Consider the following 5,582-nt stretch of genomic DNA (forward strand, 5'->3'; position numbering starts at 1 on the left):
TTTTTTATATCTATAAACAGATTTCTGTAATTATTAAAATTGTCTCTTTTGTTTAACAGTACAATGACTCGGAAATGCATTAACGTTTTATAACCGACACGATACTCGAATTGTAAATAAATGCATCTGATTTAAATTAAATTGAAGTTTTAAGTCTTCACCCATTTGAATGTCGAAATTGGAACATTTAAAACAAATTTAAAGTATTTAATTTTGTTGTTTTTGCGCCGAGCAATTAATTAATGAATAATTTTGTCGATTCGTACCGTTTACAACATTTATCGAAGGAACGATATCTGTTTTCATCTAAACTTTTCCACGAACAAAGCTACCACTCAAATTGAAAAGCCCTCTAAACCTGCTGTCCAGTGAGTCTAGAAAGTAGGTCAAATAACTTGTTTCTAATCGCTGTCTACATTGTGGCAGGAGAGAAATGCCGTCTCTGCAATGAAATTTTTCTGAACAGCGGTCTACCCGATCTGTAAACTGTCGTCTGCCTCTAAACTTTGTCTCTGCAATCAGCCCAATATGTTTGATAAACACTCCAAACAATATGCCAAATTCTTGGGCTATGTAAAGGCTATAATTAAATAATAGAAATTAATTAATTTGACAAGAGGTATACAGTTATGCTTCCATCTTGTATTAAATTTAATAATTATAAATAGTTCATTTTTAATTCAGAAATTTTCTAAAATTTAATTTGGAATTGATCATTAAATTTAATATGAGATGGCAGCATAACAGCTACCTCTAGTCAAATTAATTAATTTCTAATATTTAATTATAGCCTTCACATAGCCCAAGAATTAGGCATATCGTTTGGTTTGTTTATTATATAACGGGTGATGGTTGTTGATGTTTAAAAGTAATATGTGTGAACACAAGTTTAGAAAAATATGTGATAACGAGCAACACTAAGATGCTAGTGGAACAAGTACTAAACACCAGACTGAAGGAGCATGTGCACAATCCAGACTTCTCTTCTCCACATCACTCATTATGCAAAACATTACTCATTAAGCGAGGTTCCACTGTATACCAAAAAAAATGTAACAAACAGTGTAAATATGTGAAATTGAATGAATTAAAAATTAATAAAATAACATAAAAAAAGAAAATACAAATATACTAACACAATATACAGAATTATATCGACAGACTGCGCGTTATGTATTAGATTTTACTGTGCTATTTTTGATCATATATTTCCAGGCCAATGGTAATACTGTGGCATCTTTGTACTGTAATTTAAACATTTGCCAGTAAGGCTAGATTTATACATTTCAAACTTTTCTAAAGTCATTGTTAAATTCGAATTCGTTATTGCATATTGGTTCGATTATAGAATGATTGTAAATGTTCCAGAAAATTGATCAAATTGAAACAGTTCATTTGATTCTCAGCAATTCTCATCATTCTCACTGGTAGGTATTATATAACAATTACTATGGTTGTTGAAATACTGAATATAAATGGCGTTTTCCTGCAAAATCCATGCGGGCAAAGTCGCAGGTAACAGCTAGTATATATGTATATATGTTACCGCTAAAGCTCGAAATCCGTTAATGTGCGCATTACCTAGCTAATCTGCAGATTAACTAGGGTGATCCGTTAAAGCTGCAAAAATTATTCCATTTCTCAAATTACCTAGGTAATGTTCAGATTATCTAGGTAATCTGCAANACAAAATTAAATACCAAGTCATTTTATGGGGGCAAAGGCACTCATAAGGGTTACCCTACTGTAAACTCTGAAAAGAGCACTGGGAATTTACCCAAATACTTTTATAGTTTATATTTTTAATATTTAACTTACATTAATATTTATTTGTATAAAAAAAATTAATTTTTTAACAAATATTTAATAAGAGGAAAAAGAGGGAGCAATAAAATTCTACATCTACATATCTTTATTCTACAGCTTTTGCACTTCAATTTCACCTTTCCAGAAAAATTTGTCCAACTAAAAAGTGTGTGATCTAGCTACTTAAGCTGCCCTTGTTCAGAAAAAAAAATATATACTCTGATCAATTAGTCTGGCTCATTCAGAAAAATAGAATAGTTATTTAGAGTGGAAATAATAAAGGAATGAATCAAAAATATTCAAATTCAATTAGGTCGAAATAATTTCACTACTAAACACAAATACTACTAAGAAAACTATTGATACATATTTAATAAATTAAATTGTTGCATTTTATATTTAAGATAAATGAATTATAACAAAATACAAAAACATTTTTAAAAATTAATAAATATAAAATAATTTTTCTTTCATTTAAATAAAAAAATTAAATTAAAATGTCAGAGTCAGAGTTGTTGCCGTCAATTTCATTACAAAATGACAGAAAGTAATGCTGTTGCATAAATGATGAAACTCAAACCTTTCAAAAAAGGAAAAAACTTTAAAAAATTTAGTGTTGATACAATCTCTGCAAGTCCTTTTCTTCTTTTCATATTCAATTAACATATTTACTGTTATTCTAATTGAGAGTAAGCTGATAAAGTTCTTTCAAGAAGGCCAAAGACATTAGCTGCAAATAAAATGCTTTATTATGATGAAATTATAATATGACAGTTTCATTAAAACTCCATCCAATTTCATTGCTATTGTTTTACATGTGTATAATAATTTCAGTAGTCAAAATTTGCTTTATAAGGATGAAAAGAGCAAGAATGCTTAGCTCATTAAAAATGACAATTATTATGTCACTATTAACTTTATTATGTTATTATCATCTTCAACATTATATAAACATAAAATAATTATTCAAAATTTATCATCTTTCAAGCTATGAATTTAAATAGGAGTGCCTAATAATGTCAATTAATTAAAGCATAGATTGAATATAAAGAAAATAAATGGGGGAAAAATAAACTAAAGGTGAAGTGTACTTTATACCCTATCTCTTTGATGGCTTTAGGAAAAATCATGTTGACAAAAGAATGTCTGTGGTACACAAGATTTTTCATGTTTTCTAATGACACACTTAATGATTTTAGACAAAAAACTTGAGTCATAACTGCAATTTAAAATAAGCATATAACCCACACCCCTTTTCAATTTGCATTTTAAACACAGATAACCCACAACTTTTAGACACAAAATTATAATATATATATTTAAAAACTTGCAAACTTTTCATATTACAAAGTACATTATTTGAATTCAGATTTACAAAAAAATTAATGTTCATTATTAAAAATATAATACAAACAAGTTTTAAATTCTTTCTTCACATGAAAAGCTAACTCCTAAGACAATTTATCTCCGAAAAGTCTGTTGACTCCATTAATTGCATTTAATTCACAGACAAAAAACACTAAAAAAATCTTAGGTCAGAAAATATCTAATACATTAACATTTTCAGATAGATTCACCCCATCTTTAGATAACAACAAAAATTATCATTTTAAAATACAAAATCATGCAATATTCTGGACAAACAGTCAAGACAAATAGTGTGCTTCAAACAAATCCAAATTCAAAGTAAACCTTAGTATCTATATAAACATTAAACATAAAAAATAAATAAAAGTAAAATTAAAATTATATAATTAATTCCCAAACAGAACCACAAAATAATTTGTACGAAGTGTTAAAAATATTAAGTCACACCTTTCACACTATTTCCAACTCATCATGTAGAGAATTTTTTCATGTGATTACTTCCAGTAATTCAGAGATAGTTTTAACATGTCATGTAGAGAATTGTAAAAATAATTTTAAGATTTTCATACAATTTTGTACTTTTAGAATGTTTTTTGTTAATTTTGTCATATTTTGTTGCATGTCAAATAGAGTTGCCAGGTACTTGGAAGACAAAATCTGGGACAAAATGAGTTCTTCCCAAAAGATACCAGGATGCTTCAATTCTAGAACATACAACAGGTGTGTATCATTACTTTGCCAGTGACAGAAATATATTTTAAATGTGAAAAAAAAAAGATACTTCATTATAGGAACAGTGTTTTGAACAAAGTTCTCTTGTTGCGAGATGACAGTCAGAAAAAAATCCAGAACAATCCTGGCAACACTAATATCAAAGATATCGATTTTTGATGTGATCCGACAATTGAGTTAATCTGTCCAAGTGGGTAAAATCACTGAACAATGGTAGGTCATGGGTTCATGCCATGCCAATGGGCTGGCCATGTGGAGTTTTCCAGGTTTTCTCCACATTAATAATACCTAAACAGGGACCAGTTTCCCATAAAAACCTCCAAGCCCATGTATTGCATTGCCATAACCAAATAAACCAAACAAATGTGATCCAAAAATGTTAATATATTAAATCAATGCTTCTCAAACTGTGTTCATAAACATTTTTTTTTTTTCATTCTAATCCTTCATAGACCAATAGTTTTGTGAAATAACAACACCATAGCTATATAGAGAGAATGTAGTTCAAGTGCATATTTTACCTTTTAGATTGAATTAGTAAGAAACATTCAATCACAAAATTTGGTTCTATTTATTTTGAAAATGAGTTTGTGAGCTATTTTGACCACCAGTCAATCCTGGTATGTTCAGATAACATTCATTTCACATTAATACATGCTATTGTAGAGTCCAAAAGACTTTCTATGAGAGAAGGGTTAAGAACATTGAGATATTTTGTTGTTTACAGAAAAAACTAAACTATGTATGATCTAGAAATTTTACAAATACGGAGAATACCCATTACAAACAAGATTTTCCGAAATCATCAAATTCAAGAAATGGCAATTAGTGCAGTATAATTACTCAAAATATCAGCAGAAAATTGTCATCTTATGCATATAACCATGTTAAAAAAAATTGCATGTGATCATGGGTTAATATTTAAAATGAAGTTCAAAAGAAAACACAACAGTATAAACAAATAAAATAAAGATAATTTATTCATCATAACTCCAAAATGAATAATATAGATACATAAAAGAAGATTAATAACTAGTGTTGCAACGAATAGTATATTCGGCCTCAGGCCGAATACCGAATATTCGGCCAGGAGCGTGGCCGAATAGCCAAATATTCGGCCAAACTATTCGGCTCGATTAACGCACGTACGAAAATTGGCGCGCAAATCGCATTATTGCAACGACCCTGCTTTCTATTGGCCCGCTGTCACTACACTTCGCCAATCATGTTAATTCTTGACAGTTCAGACAAGAGCGTCATGGCAGTAAGTGATACGTGATGATATCAAATGTGGATAACAATGTAATAACCTACACGTGTAAATAACGGAAAAAGAACAGAGAAGGACCGCAAAGTGAAAATAAATATGAAATTGAGTTGATAATATAATCGAACAAGTCGAAGCAGCTTATTGGCACGAAATTTGCGGCCGTGAATGCCAAACAATTGTTATCATAGACTTCGGAAAGCTAAATGCTTGTAATGAAAGTCACTTAGCGTGCACGGGCGAAAGCCTGGGGTCGTTCGGGCTACCAAGCTGTTTCGAATCTGTGAAATCATAACTGTGACTTATACTGACGTCCTATCTGTCTCTTTTATCCGTTATCACCAGGCTATGAGTCACGTAATTGTAAAATGGGAAATCTACGACGGAAAAGTCACGAATCGAAAGTATC

This window comes from Centruroides sculpturatus, unplaced genomic scaffold (assembly GCF_000671375.1).
Source record: "Centruroides sculpturatus isolate CEXI.00-Female unplaced genomic scaffold, Cexi_2.0 scaffold199, whole genome shotgun sequence".
NCBI classification, from domain to species: Eukaryota; Metazoa; Arthropoda; class Arachnida; order Scorpiones; family Buthidae; genus Centruroides; species Centruroides sculpturatus.